This window comes from Emydura macquarii, unplaced genomic scaffold (assembly GCF_026122565.2).
Source record: "Emydura macquarii macquarii isolate MOO-44397 ecotype Brisbane River unplaced genomic scaffold, CSIRO-AGI_Emac_v2 contig_1263, whole genome shotgun sequence".
In the NCBI taxonomy this organism is placed as follows: domain Eukaryota; kingdom Metazoa; phylum Chordata; order Testudines; family Chelidae; genus Emydura; species Emydura macquarii.
The window spans coordinates 7,861,239-7,881,263 of NW_027131400.1; the positions used below are offsets into that span (position 1 = coordinate 7,861,239).

The 20,025-nt window shown below is 40.0% G+C and overlaps 1 protein-coding gene across 1 annotated transcript in view; it reads right to left on the minus strand.

Moving 5' to 3' along the window:
• The window catches only part of HECW1 (HECT, C2 and WW domain containing E3 ubiquitin protein ligase 1), a 350,139-nt gene that overhangs the window by 230,247 nt on the left and 99,867 nt on the right, over positions 1-20,025 (minus strand). The gene's annotated exons all lie outside the window — the stretch shown is intronic.

Consider the following 20,025-nt stretch of genomic DNA (forward strand, 5'->3'; position numbering starts at 1 on the left):
TCAGATCAGCACTAATAAAATATGCAGATCATCCCAAACAAGTGCCAATAAAGTCTTTGACCACCCTACAGAACCATGTATTTTGCATATGCTACAGGTATACAACAGGTAAAAATTTATTGGGACTATTTATTGTATCCCTAAACTTGTAAAATCATGTGCCTTGTTCCCATGAGTCTATCTGTACAGAGCAAAAGGAAGAGAAAAATAACTAATAAAAGGTAAAACAAGTCCATCATGACCTAAAATAGCTCTTCTAGATGTGCAAATGCCATGACTTTAAAATCCATTATCTTGGGTCTCTTCAAAATCTAAATGTAAGCATTGTGTGTCCCTTTGAGAAAAAGGTGGATAATCGCTTTTCAAGGAGATAATTCATTTTTAGCCCTGCAGAAACGTGAGATAGTGAATTTTAAAGTCACACGTTTATGTCTAGAAAAGCAGTTACTAGTCCAGAACCAAATCTTGCCCATTCTTGGCTTCATGCACAAATAATTTTGGGGGGCACAGAACAGGAAATATTTCCTATCAGAGAAATATTTATGGAGATGAAATATATTTTTAAGAAGATTATTTGTGTAAGGGAAAACAAATCCCACTACTTTATTTTTCTATTAGGTATCCTTATGAATAAGTGAAATGACCTTAAAGCACACTACATACTTTACCTCCCCAAGTTAAATGGTGAAATGCTTCAAAATACATAGCAGAGTTAATGCTGCTGCCTTTCATGTATTTCAACGAGGTGCTAATGCCTTTTGACATTTTTCCAATAAAACATCACAATGCACTTCCTTTCCCTCTTTTTTTAAATTTGAGAATATAGCTTAACCTTTAAGCTAGCTCTGTGATTGGATGGCAGTGCCATACACTGCTCTTCTAGGGCATCCTAGTTTGGCATATCCTAATTTATCTCGCTCCATGAAGGTGATGGAGGTATCGTCTGAATTTCTGTCTGAAGAACTTTTCTAATGCATAGATGTATCTCTGGTGGTCATTCAGCAGAGATATATAGGTCTTAGCATCAGCAAAAGAGAGATGTATTTGTCTAAGAAAGAGGGAGATAAATATCAAAAAGGTATGGCATCTTGACCAAGTGCTAGGAGATAATCACTATCTAGCCTATTTGGGCCAGATGTAGCATGAGACAAACATAACTCTCTTGCCTATAGGAAATGGGTTTAATCCAACTTTTAAAAATAGTCCACAAGCACACAACCAAGTGTTAGTCCTCTATGTTGGAGGCCCAATATAATTTGAGTTGCTTGACCACTGTCCTACAGGCCTACCATAGCTTCAGTTGCTTGCTTGGCTATTCTGACCCCTGTAGCATGACATCTTCCGGTTGGCAGAGATGAATAGGACTACTGAGTAACCTTGTAGATGTCTCAGTTTCTGCATACCAGGGCACATATCAAGACAAAATACACAACATGTATTCTTGCAGCTGCACATAGATAACGGTGATGGGAACAACAAGTTACCCTTGAACGTCTGGGGGTACACTGTTTCATTGCCAAGAGACATACTTTTACACTGCCCCTACTATCACCAGATGTTGTTTTGATGACCCCAATTATCATGGTGACAATGGAACATAGTTAAGGGTGAAAACCCAATGTAGGTAATTAGCATATATGATAATGAGTAGAGAGATAATAAGGTGAAGGTTGTTTATGGAAGGGTATAAGAAGTCACTATTTAGACAAAGGGGCGCGCTCCATCAACACCTGCCTCCACAGGAGGATGCACTGACTCCCTGGCGGAGCTCCTAAAGAAAGTCATTCCTGTATACAGCCTTCTGAGTAACTGCTTAGCTCTCCAGGCTTAGTGTGTATGATATATTGTAGTTAGTTTTAGGCTTTGTATTTAACTAGTATATTTATAGAAAACCTTGCTCATTAAACCTTATTAATCTGCAAATCGGGCATATCGTGTCTCACTGGTATCCACATAAATCACAAAGTGTCCAGTAGCAACACTCTACACTGCTATGTTTAAATTCTAGACCTTGGTCTTTTATTCTCCATGCCAACAGAGTCTTGGGATGCTGCAGAGACAGAATGTGAAGCCATATGGAAATGGGGGTACTTTGTGTTGCTCAGTTACTCAAGAGTGTCTTCTATGGCAAACTGGCCTTAGCAAACTCTGAAGGAAGTCTCATTAATTCCTCCTCAGCTGGGAGATGGTAACCTTCATACAAAACCTTTATCAGGAGGGGCTCTGACCAAGATCTGAAGGTGCCCCCCTGCTTCCTACCCATACATACACCCCTCGGACAGAATATGTTTAACATCTTAAGAGCATTGTGGTGTCATGTTTCTTTATATATTCATAATGTAACAAAATCCATGCGACAAAAGTCTTATAAGGTTCTTTTTAATTAGACGAGGTTCAAGATTATAAAAGTGATGAATATCTTTGGGTGCCTTCATTCTTGGGTACCCAATTTCATGTGCTGTAAATGGACCTGATTTTCAAAAAGCACTGACCATCCACTCTCTGGAAATCAGACTTCTTTGTGATGTCTTAAATCAGGTACCAAAAATCACGTTCCACTTTTGAAAATCTTGGCCTATGTCATCTAAAACATACTATCCCCAAGTTGGGAATTTACGTAGATTTCTGTCCTGTTTCTAAACTGAATAAGTATTTAAACTATGAATGGTCAAACTAGTACAACTACCAACTTTTAGAGAACTAACAAACATTTAGAACATACTTTTTGCTTTGATGAGTTTGTACGTATGGAACTCCTTTATGCATGGAAAGAGCACCTCTCAAGATATTCTAAGAGTAAATTAGCATTTCCAAGTGGCTAAAAGCCAAATTATAACTTTTCTATTAGAGTCCCTCCCTGTGGACTCTAAATTTGGATTTCTTTGAATATATCAGGAATATGATAGAACAACCAAGCAAGCCTTCTTGGTGTCATGGGAGACTTCCTGAATCTCCTTAAGGGAATTTGTAAAGTTGTCAAACTTCTTGCCAGTGACAATTTGGTATCAACAGAGTATATGCATGTATTTTTATTGATGGTGACTAAAGATAGCTCTCTCTGGCTCACTGTGATTTAAAACAGGAACCAAGTGAAGGTTCTCCTATTTTGGGGGAGGAAATGTAATTGAAAAGTCATACAGTGAAATCTTGAACCTATTGAAGGTCAGTGGTAAAATTCCTATTTATTTCAATGGGGTTAGCCCATATTGTGCAGTTCTAAAAGCGGGTCCAGACAGACTGCACTCCATGTATACCCTTATGGTGTGATTGTGTATCATTCATATTCACTCTTGAAGTGTAATTGTGTATTGTTTAATGCAAAGTATGTCATGTAAGGTGTTTTTGGAATGCTCATGACATACTGAACATTATTGTTATAACAGTATGTTTGTTGCAATGTCATATGTATGGTTATGAAGCTCTGCTATGTAATATTCCCAAATATATGTCTCATGGCTTGAGGCAGATCTAAGTAAAACCCTTCAAAAGCAGGGAGGTACTTCGTGCCTCACTAAGGCATGCATAAAACAACCCAGCTCTTCTAAGAACAATGGTCTAGCCTAAGCATCAATAAGGAGATGCTCATGTGACTTGGGGCATGGAGGGATCCAGGCACGTTTGTTACCTGACTCTGAAGGGTGGGGGGAGTGGTGAGGCCCCAGAGAGGGGCGAAGGGACATGTTAAAAAGGGAAGACATTTTGCTCTCTCTCTCTCTCTCTCTCTCTCTCTCTTCCACTTCCATCTACAAAACAACATCAAGCAACTGAAGGACTATCCACAGGGGGAGGGCCTGGCTGAAGGACGTCAGCCAGCCTGTGGTGAGCATTATCTAACTTTGTAAAGTTACTGAAAGTGTTAAGTTTAGTTTAGAATGTGGTTTGCTTTTATTTCATCCTGATCAAATGACTTATATTCCTCTGATTTATAATCACTTAAAATCCTTCTGTACTTAATAAACTTATTTTTTTATTTATCTAAAGCAGCTAGTGCATATCAATTCCTTTGATAAATTGATGAACCAATGAGCTTGCAAGGTTCAGTGGGCGGCACTGACCATTGCAAGATGGAAGTTTCTAGGGCTGCATTTGCGACTGGGGGTGTTGCTGGGGTCACTCTATTGCATAATCCCATGAGTGGCTGGCCAGAAGCATTTATCCACTAAGGCAAAGGCTGCTTATTTGCAGGAGGCTGTTCGTGGGCTAACCCAGGAGTGGGGGTTCACATAGCAAAGCAAGTGTAAGATGGGCTCCAGGAGTAAGGGATTGGGGTGACAGCAATATACCAGTCCAGATTGCTGAGAGGAACGTCACATAGGGACATTATATCTGAAAAGTCTTAACCCAAATCTGAGCGGTCACAAAGGTCTCTCTCAGTAGAAAAGGAGAATATAAAAAGAAAGATCCTTTTTAGTTATAGCTGGACTTGCATTATGGCTTCATGTCGGCACATTACCATTCTGTGATTTAGCTTCATTCCCAAAGTTATCATTTTTAAATGTAAATGGTGAGAGACAATAGAATGGAAAAACTGCCAAATCCAGACATTAGTTACTACTGCTGCTACTAATAATTTTGCATTGTATCTTTCATCCTGAGTGATCTCAAAGTGCTTCACAAGTAATATATACAGACATCACTACTGAAACAGCTACCTCTTCAGGGAAAGGGGTAACCAGTTGACAAAGAACAGGCAACAGTGGAATTAGGGGAAATGTTGACCAATGACACTCCACAAAAAGATCCTGTAAGAAGTGCTATGAGAACTTCATGGACTATGGACTGTCTACACTAAGCAGGCAAGACCTTAATATTTTAGATCTTCCCTAAATGTCTCAAACAGAGTAAACAAGAGGGTATTCAATTTGTCTTTCTTGGAAGGATTCAGGTAATACAGAAAATGTTACAAATGGCTGTAATTTAACACCTTTTTCAGTCAGTTCGGTTTTGTTACGAGGAAACAAAAAAAACATGGGTTGTGTTGCTGAAAAATAGTAGCAGCCCACCTTTCTACAGAATAATGAGCTAAAAAACAGAATTTAGGAATAGAATAGGCTTCAAGTTTACATTGATTGTCAATGACACAAACTGGACACAAATTCTGTGGAAAAATGTTTTCTGAACTCAATACACCAGTCAAAACTCATATTCTACATTAGCTTGATTCATCATTTGATGTACACCGCTTATTTTACATCATTTGATGTACACCGCTTAAACTTAAGATTACCACAACATAACAATGAATAAAAAATGCTGCACTACAGAAATTATGGTAGGCGTTGTGATATTTATTTGAACAAATTTACTTTAGCTTACATTTAAAAAGTTATTTTGGTCATTATGTAGATCTGTGCTATACCTGCATATGAATAGAGTTAGCAGAGTGCTATTAAAGATCATTTTCTGTGAAAATTGGCCTACCGATTGTTAAACTGCTTTGTAATTTGCATAGTAAGCTATAGCAAAAAACCCGCAAAGTATGAACTACCAATGAAATAAAATTACATTTTGCAAGACATACAAACGTACAGTACGTGGAAGCTTCCTACATCCAATATTTCTTCTTTATTTAGCAGCATCCTAAGTAAAGCATAACATTAGGAGGACAGCCTGTATCCTTCAGTAGGGCAGTCGGTTGGGAGTTATATAGAGATGTCAGTTTTTAGTCATCAGTGCCCTTTTGCAGACCACTAGTGTAGCAAAAAACTAGACCCTAGACATCTGCAGGTATTTCAAAGAAATTCTACAACAAAAGTGGATGGTATTGTTTAACAGAGGAGTTATTAATTAGTAGTGCATGTGGAAGAAGATACTTATTTGTTGAACATTAATAAAAATGAGCAAAAGAGCAATAGAAAACATACATCCAAAGAAAGTGGAGCAGCATAAAGAATATTTCTGAATATCAGTATTACTGTTGACCAATTTTCTTCTCTTTTTTGTCAGTTGGCCAAAGAGTCCCACAGCTATTATAATAGCAGTAAATGCAGGTCTTTCTATCAATTTAAATGAACTACGGCTCAGGCAGTAATATGGATCAAAACTTTTCTATATTAATTTGTTTGCAAATTTTTGCTGGTTTTTTATTCATGTTATCTATGTTACACTTTTAGCAGGAGCAGTGCTTACGTGATACCTATCTTGCAGTAATTGTTTCACTACTTTAAAAATACAAATTGCATTATTTTTTCTAGCTCACAGTGTCTGCTGCAGAGATACTCTGTAGTCCAAAAAAGGACACTGAACAAATTCTCTGGCCAAATTACAATGCTGCTGTTTACAGTAAACTTCAGTCTTCTCAAAGATTATTACAGGGGGCAGTTTTGAAGAACTAGGGCTTGATTCTACAAGGTGCTAAGCACTCTGTCCTCAATCCAGTGAAGTTTTAAGTACTGTATATGTTTAACTTTAAGCATGAGTAGCCTCATTTACATCACTTACATAGCAAAGAAAAAGGAGGTTGGAGGAGAGGGAAGAGACACACAAAGGGAAAAAGGAAGGAGGAAAGAGAGACAATAAAAGGAGCAGAGAGGAGAGGAGAAGATAAAGACAGAAGAAAAGATGAAGAGGAGAGGAAAACGGGGGTGAGGGGATGGGGGTAGAGGTGGGGGGGGGAGTAGTGGGGGGGGGAAGAATTGGAGAAAACAGAGCCAGCTTAATTATAGCAATTCTTGGCCATCACAGGCAGGGGTGCTATTTTAAGAAAAGCTGATAAAGGCAATGGGAAGAGCAGAAATGATGGAGTTGGATCCTGAATCATTTGATCCAGGGTAGGAAAATCAGCAATAAAAAATCCACAGGACCCCAACAGTCATTCTTCAGATTGAGTTTGTCATAACCTTCAACAAATTCTGTTTTTCCTTTGGAGTCTTTATCTTCTCATCCTGAATTAGCTGCAGTGCAACTGTCAGCCCATGGTTTCTTTTTACAAAGAAACCTAAGCAGCCTCCAGATATCCCTGCCCAGGTTGCAGATTCATACTGAAAATATTTTCAGATCTAAAGCTCCTGCATTTCCAAAATTACCTTTACTGAAGTGGTGGATGTAACATATCTGGATTTTAGTGGAGCATTTGTTACAAATTTAAAGTGTCTCATGACGTCTTATTCTCAAAATAGCTAAAATCAGCTTGGATAATGAACACTTTCACATAAACTGAAAACCGGAAGAAGAAATGTAAGCACAGAGCAATGTTACATGACATTACACTGAATTTTGGAGGGGGCAATGTACAGTGGGATAGCACAGGGGTCAAATGGATCAAAGGCCTAATCCAAGCCACAATAATCAATGGGAGTTTTTCTATTAATTATAATGGACTTTGGATCAGACCTTAAAAGAGGGAAGGAATAGCACACTAATGAAATTTGCTAAGAATACTAAAATGGGAGAAGTTGCTAACACCACATAGGACAGAGATATAATGTATAAAGGGACACTGAAGAAATAAATTTCAGCTGGGTAAAAATGCTAACGAAAATAGAAAGGGGGAAATAATGTGAAACATCTATATTTAGTGCCAAGAAGAAAACTAGGACGTAGCAATGCTGAAAGATACATACCACTGGAGTGACATAAGAACGGCCATACTGAGTCAGACCAATGGTCCATGTAGCCCAATATCCTTTCCTCTGACAGTGGCCAATGCTAGATGCTTCAGAGGGAATTAATAGAACAGGTGATCATCAAGTGATCTGTCCCGTCGGCCTTTCCCAACCTCTGGCAAACAGCAATCCCTGCCTATGCTGGCTAATAGCCATTGATGGAGCTATCTTCCATGAACTTATCTAGTTCTTTTTAGTTCTTTTTTGAGCCCCGTTATAGTCTTGGCCTTCACAACATTCTCTGGGAAGGAGTTCTACAGATTGACAGTGTGTTGTGCAAAGAAATACTTCCTTTTGTTCAATTTAAACCTGTTGTCTATTAATTTCATTTGGTGACCCCGACTTTGTGTGTTATGAGAAGAAGTAAATAACACTTCCTTATTTATTTTCTCCACACCAGTCATGATTTTATAGACCTCTATCATATCTGCCCTTAGCCGTCTCTTTTCCAAGCTGAAAAGTCCCAGTTTTATTAATATATCCTCGTATGGAAGCTTTTCCATACCCCTAATAATTTTAGTTGCGCTTTCTTGTACCTTTTCCAATTCCAATATATCTTTTTTGAGATGGGGCAACCAGATCTGCACGCAGTATTCAATATGTGGGTGTACCATGGATTTATAAAGAGGCAATATGATATTAATAGCAAATTAGAAAGGAGTTTGCAATGTGATAGAGCAGCAAAACACGGTTAACAGAGGCATCAAAACCTCTTTATAGAGCCTGGTGTGACTGTATTTGGAATGTTGCATGCTCTAGGCACCTCACCACTGAAAACTGTAACAAATTGGAAGGTGTTCAGTGAAGAAAAGTGATTTGGGGACAGGACAGATCAACTGATAAGGAAAAATTAAGAAAGGTCAATGTATATGCAACAACTCATGGGTGGGAAGGACATGATTAGTCAAATCATTCCTTTTGGTTAGGAATAATGGGATGAAATGGAGAAAGGGAATTTAAAGATTGCATAAACTGAAAAAATATGTAGGCTGTTTGACAACCCGTGTGAAATAAATTTGTTGTTTTAAGCCTCAATCCTGCAAACAATATGCTCAATTTTACTCACATGAGTAGTCCCACTGAAGTCAATGGGGTACTCAGAACGTGTACTGTTAAGCATGGCCATGGTCCATCTTCAAATTCCGAGGTCTCTTCAGATGATTGAATTATTAGCAAATCATTGGGTGAGTAAGTGTTATACATCTCTGGCTTCACTATCTATTTTTGGATACTTATCTGGTTAGTTCCCATCACTGTAATAACTGAGCACCTCTCAATCTTTAATGTATTTATCTTCACAACATCCCTGTGAGATAGGGAGCCAATGGCTTCATAGAAAAGACTGCAGCCAGAGTACTACCTGCCTGCTTTGTTTCCTTCTCTTGATTATTGGGACAACTGTTGCATTGGAGTTGAAAAATCTGTTTGTCCCACTCACCATCCAGGAGATTCACAGTGTCTGAAATATTATTTAATGGGAAAACATATTCTTTAAAGGGACATATATGGGCACCTAGTGACTGTTTCTCTACAGAAACTACAGGAGAAAAAAGCTAGTATCCAAAAACTCCTCTATATTGGTTGCATTTTTAGTGCATTATCTCTTAATGATGTATTGCTAGTAATAATATTAATAATACTTAGCAAATTCCAAAGATTAGCTAATTAGTCCCCTTATATGAGCTAATTAATCCTCTTCAAGGCAGATGTCATTGTGACTAGTCTTATTTTACAGATCGTAAAATTGAGGTTATGTCCACACTTAAAATCCTGCAGCTGCGATGCTGTAGCACTTCAATGTAGACACTACATATGTAGGTACTCAACCATCCTGAGAGGCAGTAGCTAGGTCACTGGACAAATTCTTCCATCGGCCTAGCACTGTCTACATCGGGGGTTAAATCAGTATAGCTATGTCTCTCAAAGAGGTAGATCAGGGGTGTCAAACTCATTTGCTATGGCGGGCCAGATTTGAATTAAATGTACTTCAAGTGGGCCATACGTATCATAAATCGAAATACTAGGCACAACCATTTTTATGTAGTATTGTATTTTATTTGCTAGATATCAGCGATATAAAAACTGCAGTAAATTCACTTCTACAACTACTATTATTTTACGATTAAAAGAATCGATCAATGATTACGAATTATAGTACTTTATTTACTGCTACTGCTGCTTCCTGATGCCTGACACCTCTTACTTTGGACCACAGCATCAAAGTCTGGAGCAAGGGACTGGGCTGTGGCAAGCTTGAGTATTGTGTTCAGGTGTGCATCAGTAAGTTGAGAATGAAATCTTTACTTGTTGATGTTCATTACAGAAAAGAGCTGTTCGCAGACATACGTTGTCCCAAACATGGACAGAATTTTTGAAGCAAAAGACTTCAGCCTGGGATAATTTGATCCTACATACTGATAAAATGTTCCAACATCAACACTGGAAAACTAATCCCTCAGAACAGAATCACACTGCAGTTCGATTATTTCCATGTGAAGCTCCTCAGAGACCTCGTGCACATTGACAGAAAATGGGTTACGGAAAATTGCAAAGTCTTTCTCAAGGTATTTGAAGTCAGAAAACCTTGCTTGGAATTCATTTCTTAAGTTGGAAATTTTGCTGCTGTGCTTTTTTGTGAGAGCATCACAGTGAAACTCAGCTGTGTTGCGTCGAGATTTTAAAATTGGAAAGTGTGCGGGATTATTATCTGAAAGTTGCTTTTCCCAAAGCTGAAGCTTAATCTCAAAAGCACTAATGTTGTCAAAAACATCTGTCACCAATTTGTTGCATCCCGCATCTTTGTGTTGAGACAGTTCAGGTGTTCTGTGATGTCCACCATAAAAGCAAGATCTTGAAGCCATTCATTATCTTGCAGTTCAGGCATAACCTTTCCTTTCTGATTCAAAAACAATTGTATTTCACCACGCAATTCGTAAAAGCGTTTCAGTACAGCTCTCTGACTTAGCCAACGAACATCAGTGTGATATGGTAACCTATGAGGTTTCTCAGTTACTACCAGAAGGCCTGTGGTTAAGGCCTCTTGCTCGTATAAAATTAACCGTTTTTATAGCCACATCCAAAACATTATCCAGTTTCAGTGTTTTACTGCACAGTGCTTCTTGGTGTAAAATGCAATGTAAATTACAAAACTGATATTGCGGATTGACAGCAAGCAATTTTTCCTTTAACTTTGCAGCAACTCCAGCTTTTCTACCCACCATTTGTGGTGCTCCGTCTGTAGCCAGATTCACAGCTTGCATCCAGTCTATACCTAATCTGTCCAAAGTTTCCACCAAATTATTGAAGATATCGTCCCCTGTTGTTGTGTCTTTCATCGGAACCAATTCTACAAACTCTTCTGTGATGCACATGTTTTTCTCAACACCATGAATGAAAATTGCAAGTTGTGCCACATCACTAACATCCGTACTGTCATCAACTGCAATCGAAAATGCAATAAAGGACTTGACTCTGTCCTTTAGTTGATTGTTAAGGCTCTCTGACAAATCACTGATTCTCTCAGCGACTGTGTTTCTCGAGAGGCTTATATTTGCAAAGGCTTGCCGTTTATCCGGACATATTAATTCTGCAGTCATTAACATACCTTTCTTTATAATTTCCCTGTCTGAAAAAGGTTTTGATGACCGTGCTAGTTCATGCACAATCATGTAGCTTGCCTTAATTGCAGCTCTGCTTACTTGATGGGCATTTGTAAATAGCGATTGATGCTTTTTCAAGAACTTCTCCAATTCAGAAAGTTTGTCCTCACGCAACTTCCCAATATATTTATCATATTTCTCAGCATGCTTGGTATCATAGTGCCTCCAAACATTGTACTCTTTGGCAACAGCTACATGTTGCGTACAAATCAAACAAGTTGGCTTTCCATTAGGTTCAGCAAAGAAATACAAATTTCTCCACTTCTCTTGAACCACACGACATTCTTTATCTATTTTTCTTTTCTTCGATAACATAATTACAAGGTCCCACACAAGGCTGTGTATGTATGTACAAGACCCTACCCACGGCTGTGTAAAGACACAAGGCTGTGTATATATGTACAAGGCCCGGCTTACACAAGGCTGTGTATGCAAGATATCACCATAACAGTCTGGCATACACAGCACTCTGCGATGCCACAAGGTATTGTTTGTCTCTATAACTTAGCTGTAAAACCCTCCTACAATGTGTGGAACTATCACAGCTTGATGGTATTTTACTTTGCAGGGCTACAGTGATATTTGAAGACTTGTTGTTCTATAGGAGAATTGAGTAACCCCAAAATTATGCAGTGGAAGAGATGTGCCTTTACTAGGCACCAGACAGAGAAGGAGCATAGATCTTTCAGTCTGAATAAATCTAATATAACAATTGGCTTCTGTCTTTTCTAAGCTATTTGCCAATGTATTTTTGGGACAGTTCTTCTGGAAAGATGTATGGGTGGCAATAGCAACCGAAGTGGGAGAAAATGGTGAACTGTGAGCAGCAGTAGGAAGGTTTTTCTGCAGCTGAAAGTAGCGTGTGTTTTGAAGTGAGTGGGCTGTGAAGAAGCAGTTCTGCCCCCTGCGATGCCCCGAGACCACACTCTTTCCTCTCCCACCTTTTTGAGCGCGGTCTTGCACACACAGTGCTCTGCGTGATGCCCCAAGACCACACTGTCCCTCTCCTGCCTTTTAGAGCGCTGTGTCTCGTGCACACAGCGCTCCACGCGGTGCCACCAGAGTACACAGATCTTGTGGCAGTGCACTCTGCCGCGAGATCTCACAGCCTTGTACTCTCTGACAGCAGTGTGCAATGCTGTGACATCTCGCCAGAGAGTACAAATCCGTGACATCTCATGGCAGCACGTGCTGCCGCCAGAGTACAACGCCGCAACATCTTGCAGCAGGGCGTGCTGCTGCCAGGGGCCGGACCAAAAAGGTTGGCGGGCCGTATGTTTGACCCCTGAGTAGATATTTCACACCTCAGGAGAGACAAAGCTGTACTGATGTGAGGTCCTAGTGTAGAACAGCCCTGAGGCAGAGACGTTAACTAGCTACATCAAAGGCACAGATGAAACCAACATCAGAGGTGGGAATTAAGTTTAGGAATTTGTGTTTCTCAATCCTATATGCAGGTCACTGCATCACACAACTAATTCTCTTTTTTATTGTTGCTAGCATAGTGCTTGGGTTACACTGTTTGCTTGCACATGTGGGATAAATGGAAAAACTCCTCACAAATAGGGCCTGATCTAAAGCCCATTTTTAAGTTAATTAAAGTGAGTCTTTCCACTGACTTCAATAGACTTAATATCAGGCCTTCTAAATATCAAATTAGTTTGAAAAATGTAAAAATGTGTATTAATCAAAATGCTTAAAAAATGAGGTATGTCTGACTGAGGCAAGAATTGCCTTTTGGGGGAAATAAAATCAAAGACTAGAGCAGAGGGAAAAAAACAAATTTTTAAGCTCAATTTCAACTACTAATTAGGTCAAGAACTTTTTCTATACATATAAACTTGAAAAGAATTGACCGAAAAGAAAATATGGACAGGAAATTGGACCGGAAAGCTTTTGTGCATAAAAAAGAGGAGGTTACTTACTGTAACTGATGGTTCTTCCAGATGTGTCGTTCCTATCTGAACTCTAGACGTGCGTATGCATGCATGCCATGCACCGGAGCTGCAACTGTTCACAGCAGTGTTCATTGACCTGAATGCACATCTCGTGTAGTCCATGTGGTAAGTCTGAGGTATCCTGCGGTTGCATGCATTGATGCCCTTCAGTTTCCTCTTCCTTACAGGCATTGAGCCCACAGCAGAGGAGACAGTGGCAGGATTGGAATCCAAATAGGGGCCACACATCTCGAAGGACCATCAGTTACATTAAGTAACCTCCCCTTCTTCTTTGAGTGATGGTCACTATGCAGATTCCAGATGTGGGTAGCGTAGTGAGTAGTAATCAGTATGGAGATGGGCTCTAGGGCTCGGCAGATGTGAAAGTCTGTGGTACTGTGCAACTTACTAGTGCATCAGTAGACAATGAGTTAGCTATGGTGTAATGCGCCATGAATGTGTGAATGGAGGCCCAATTTGCACCCTGCAAATGTCTTACCATGGATGTCAGCAAGGAAGGCAGATGTTGTGGCTTGAGTCCGTCTGGAGTGCTCTGATGCCAGGTGGTAGCGGGATGCAGCAGGGGAAGTAATGCACTGGGTGATTCAATTAGAGATTCATTGGGAAGAGAAAGTGTGGCCCTTCCATTGTTCCTCTATCACAACAAAGAGTCTTGGTAAAGCTTGGAATGTGCGGGTATAATGGAGGTAGAAGGCTAGAACATGACGGATGTCGAGGGAGTGCAGAGCACGTTCCCTGTTGGAAGAATGAGGTTTGGGGTAAAAAACGGAGAGATGTATGACCTGGTTGAAGTGGAACGGTGAGGCCACCTTGGGAAGGAATCTGAAATGGAGTCATAGAGCGTCTTTGTCCTTGTAGAATACAGTGAAGGGAGGGTCTGCCATCATGGCCACTAGTTCACTGACTTGTCGGGCCGAGGTTACAGCCACCACAAAGATTAACTTCATGGATAGGTAGATTAGTAGGCAAGTGGTCAGGGGTTTGAATGGTGCTTTGGTAAGAGCTGAAAGGACTAGGTTGAGGTCCCAGACCCGGGTAGGTTCTCTAACAGGAGGAAATGAGTTCAGTAAACCTTGTAGGAATCTAGCAGAGGTTGGGTGGCTAAACATAGAAGTCCCATGAACGGATGGGGGAAGGTGCTGATAGCTGCCAGATGTACCCTTATAGAGGAATGGGTGAGGCTTGTGCGTCGGAGGTGGAGTAAGTAATTCAGGATGGTTGGTACAGATACGTTTGAGAAAACATGGTGGTTATCAGAGACTCATTTTGTGAATCGCTTCCATTTGGCTTGATAGCAGGCTCTAGTCACAGGGCATCGACTATGTGTGAGCACATACCATACTGATGTGGAGCAAACATTATCTATTTGCGAGCCTCATCCAAATACCAGGCCGTGAGGTGGAGTGGTTGCGGGATGGGATGTTAATACCTTCCAGTGACAGAAGGAGTTCTGTCATGGGAGTTAAGGGTGAGAGATGGCCTGGTGTGCGCAGCACCTGGAGTTGGTACTGTGGTGGCTGTAGCAGTTCCAGCGGAGTCAGTGGTTGTCGGGGGTCTGGAGGAGCTCCAGTAGCAGCTGGAGTCATGGGCTTGTCCAGGTGTTTAGACTTTTTGTCTGTCTTATCCCATTTGGGAGCACACAGTTTCTCACCCAGCTGGTCTTGGCTCGAGGTGGGAATGCATCGTTTGGAGGTGGTCCCTCTCAGGGGATCTGCCTTTTGGCCCTGATCATGCTTCATGTGAGCACAATATGGTTTGGTCGGCACCATCGGTACCACCAGTGTCACGGCCGGGGATACAGTCACCGCCAGTGTGGCTGGCATTCCGGCAGATCTGTCGGTGCCAACTCTGTTTGCACATGTGGATGGATTGCTTCCTCCATCAGCTGTCTCTTGATCTGGAGTTCTCTTGACTTGCATGTTCTTGAAGGAAAGGAGTGACAGATAGAGCACCGCGCAACAATGTGAGTCTCACCTAGGCAGTAAAGATAGCGTCGGTGCTTGTCACTCACCAAGAATGATCGTGGACATGTGACACAGTTTTTGAACTCGGGTTGTCTGGGCATAATACCCCGCATGGGGTAGACTGCCCCAGGCTGGGGAGAATTTGAAAACTATTTCCCTTAGCACGCTAACTTTAACTACAACTATAACTCTAAACTATGCTATCTATTAAATGAATTTTTTTTTTTGCTACATAGCAGTATAGAAGGAGAAGAAAAACGTTCCTGATTCTAGCCATGCAGCGATAAGATGGAACTGAAGGGGCGCTGACCCGCACAACTACAAGAGATCTCGGATATATCATGTGGACGATGCAAGTTGTGCATGCAGGTCGACGAACACTGCTTTGAACAGTTCCAGCTCTAGTGCATGGCACGCATGTACACCCACGTCTGGAATCCAGGTAGGGACCAGCACTTGAAGAAGAAGAACTTTTATTAAATAGCTTTTAAAGTGTTTCATTTTCCCTAAAAGAATTGCTGAAAGAAGAAAGTCTATTGTCCATTGGTACATACAGCACAATATTCGCCCCAGATGGATTCATACCATTATTAATTAATTAATGGTATACCTGATTAATACCAGGATTTACAGGCATCAGACCAAAAGTTTCTTTCAAAATCTAGTTTAGGCACTTTTCATTAGCCATTCAACAGCAGATGCTGAGATGATAACAGCTGTGAAATCTAGTAGCAATTGAAATGTAACTGCACTAATTAGAAGATAGTTCTTTATCTATATATATATAGCTTCCAGAAGTCAATATTAATTCATCTAAGAGGCTATGTACCATAACATAAACTAACAGTAAATGAGGTGAAGGGGGAAGATAAAATCATCAGATAAGTAATCGCAAATATTCCACCTGTTGCAAAACTTCCACTAAAACACATTTTTATTTATAAATACCAATATGTAAATCTTAGCTATTCAGACAAATGACATTTGTACTGGTTTTATGTAAAAACAGTAAATATTTTGCTGTTAGCTTTTTTGCTAAGAAAACTCTTCAGCCCCTGAAATTTTAAACATCAAATGAGCTGTGTAATCAGGGTAGTCATTCTTACTTAATCTTTCCCTTTTGAGTATTTACATGTGTTTCTGACTGTGGACATATTTTTGGAGGATTGTTTATATTAGAAACTTCATAGTTCTTCTCCTGAGAAGTGATAAACAGATGCATCAGGTAAACTATTACATCATTTGAATAGCTAACCATTTATTCTACAGATGATAAATAATGCTAAGTAATAGTGAATTAAAGATCATATGAAGCAAGTCTTAGAGGAAGTTACAATGCTTCAAGATCAAATTTAACAACAACATAAACCCTCATGTTCTTGCTGCCTAGCCATTGCCAATCGCAAAGCAGATTGGATAAACAACGTCTGTATTTTAACAAACTCCATATTCATGATTTCTCTCAAACTGATGAACTTTGCTAATGCTCTTTTATCACACACTTTTACAAAATCAATTGCTGATTCTGGGGATGTATTGACTTCTCCACTCTGATCACTGGACTCCACGCAGCTTTTTTAACAGGCATATCCAATAGTATTATTGGACACTAATTACATGACCATCATTTTCTTAACATATTCTATACAACCTATCCTCATTGATGACAACCCCTTCTTGTAGGGGCTGATATCAGTTTTAAATTTATTTTTTACCAGTTTTAAATAATGATGAGCTCCCAATTTGCCACTAGCTAATATCTGAACAAGTATTCAAGTAAGGTGGGAGGTGAAGGAGAGTGCCTACCCTCCCCCCTGTAAAAGCAATTTCCCCACATCCTTGGCTGGTGCGGTGAGACCTCCCCCTCTCTTATTTCAATCTACCTTAACCACTGAATTGGAACATGCCTTCCCAAAACATCCTGGGGTCTCATTCTCTAAAAACTTGTCCACTATGATCTAGTCCTTTTCAGTCTCCCCCTTCCTGAAACCCTCTACATCAGAGTATATATGCTACCCACCAGATATATCTTCTTGCCAAACTCTGTGTCCTGTTAAGGCTTGGAATATCTTTATTTAGAAGGTTGTGGTTTATCAGATATCTTCAAAATTTCTTTGTGAGCCTTGGTGATGGGGAAACCATGTTTTCTATACATTTCAATGCCAGGACCCAACAAGATTATTTAGGGATATCTCCTAATTTATTAAGATGAAAATGATTGTCAGTCCTTTGGTGTTTTGCTGTATCTACAGTGCCTAGCACAATGGGGTCCTTGTCCGTGACTAGGGCTCCTAGATGCTACGGTAATACAAACAGTAAATAATAATACCAAGTTTTATAGAAATCCAATAACTCTACATGATCCCTATGGGGCACAAACAGTTTCTCAGTTATCTCATGGATAACATTAAACTATTTCCATATTTAAAACTTTCAGGTTTATTCCCACAACCCCCTAGCTACACAGACAACCAACCACATTAACTGGGCATTTCTGGTTATGATCATCAGCATGGAAATGGTTAAGTGTTGTTATTTAAGTGGTGATAATAGGCTTCAAAGCTATTCAAAGCCCTACTAAGTTTAGTGGGGAAATGCACAGGTTTTTTTGGTATTCTTGTTCCAGTCTGGCTGGCTGCTAACTCAAAAACACAGGCATGTATCATTTTACACTGTGAAGGTTACCTTCATATCAGTAAGGGCCAGGACACTTTCTTCTTAAATAGAAGTGTAGATTCTAGAAAACTTTGAACAAATCTAAGGAAAAATCTACTCCACAAGAATCCAGAGATTTTCCAGTCTCGTGGATTTACTGTGTGACAAGTTATAAATGATTCAAAGCTTTTTAATTACTGTGTATTTGTTAGGTTTCTGGATTTCCTCTGAAAGAAGCTTGCAGTAATAATTTGTAATTTACAGCTACTGCAAGGGTAATTGTCAGGTTGCAGTACCAGAAAAATGTACCATTCTATTTTTTCTCATTCAAAGTATACAAGAACACATTCCCAGCATTATTGTACAATATAAATACAATCTCTGTATCTTAGAGTTTTATATTGCTGCCCATCACTGCAGTACCTGAACACCTTCCATGTAAAATCAATAGCAATAACTCAGTTCCTGGCAGACTTCATGGAGCCTATGGCACATTTCCTTTTTTGGGATGAAAACTCTGCTTGGGGTAGCATTTTGTGCTTTTGATTTTTTGGTGATTACTACTTTCCCACTTATTTTGACCAGGGATGGAAGGTTGGAGACAAAGCAGGAGTTGAAGAGGTCTTCAGGATTGATTGATAGTTTCTTGAGGACTGGACAAACTTGCATTTTTTCAAGGAGTCTGGTAGGTGTCCTCTGAAGGAGCATTTCCATTAGTACTGACATCCAGCCAGGATCCCTTTAATGGTTGTGGCTGTAATATTTTCAGAGCTTCTTGACCTTTAGAATGTGTGATGGGGCCAAACTCAGTCAGGGGTGGTGAGGTGGATAATTCAATCTGGTCAGGGGTGAAAATTCCTTTCCATATATATTTGGTTGATCTTAACAGCAAGGTACACTGACAGCTCTTCACAGTGATTGAGGCTCAGATCCGGTGACTGGGCTATGCAGTCTGGATTGATTAGCCAGTGCACTAGGTTAAACAGCTCTGCTGGCCAGGATTCTGCTGCATTAAGTGCAGAGGAGTACAGTCTCATTTTGCCTCGTGTACTGTAGTGGCATAATCCTGTTGGAGTTGTGTCATGCTGTCTGGAGGCACTCACAGTCATGAGCCACTCGAGACAGTGTGACATTGAGGCAGATATCCCCAAAGGTTACCCCTGGATCTGCCCTGAAAGATACTTTGAATTGACAGATCGCTACAACTCTGCTACTCTTAGGATTCAGATGGTAACTCATTTGTGTGTGTATATTTGCTTGCTTTAATCTGTAAATAACTTTCATTTCTTTTCCCTAGTTAATAAATCTTTAGACAGTTTATTACAGGACTGGGTACAGGCATTGTCTTTGGTAAAAGATGTAGAATACCAGTTGATCTGGAGTAAGTGACTGGTCTCTTGGGACTAGAAGTAACTGCTCCAGGTGTGATAAAGTGACCATTTATCACTAAGACCAGTTTGCCTGGGTGGCAAGATAGACTGGAGACTCCAAGGGGACTGACTGTGACTCTGTGGTAAGACTGTTATAATGATCCAGGAGTTCGCATTTGTTACCGGCTTGGTGAAATCTAATTATAGAACTCACCCCCAGTTTGGGGGATGAAGCCTTCAGTGCATCTGTTCTGAATCCTGCCCAAAGATTTTAAACTTTCTCACTATTTTTTAAATGAGGTATTTATAAATTTTCACTTTGTACTGAAGAAAAGAAGATAGATAAGTGTCCGTTGTTACTAATTTTTATTACTGATATCTAAGTATTCTTTAGTTACACAGAGAAAAGATAGTTTGCTCAATGCTTTTCAAAGGGCTAATGCTCTGTTCCTGCAAAACCTTATTTGCTTATGTAGGGAGCATTAGCAGCTTTCTCCAGCAACCAAGCAGAAAGCATATGAAAAATGGTAAACAGATGTGACGCATGGCATGACCTTTCGGGGTATCTGGAAAATTACCTTTTGCGGTGTCCAAAAAATAGCAAAAATATCTGAAGAACTTTAACCACAAGATATTCCAAATGCCTAAACAATGAGCTTAACCATAAAACATAGACAAGTTGTGGGTGACTTTTAAGAACAGTTAAATGCCAAAGCAGCAGATGCATGGATCGTGGTCAGGATGTGCTGTCTCGTTCCTCCCCCTCCCTTTTCCAACAACCCTCTTGCAATAAGGAAATTGGCTGCCACTGCTAC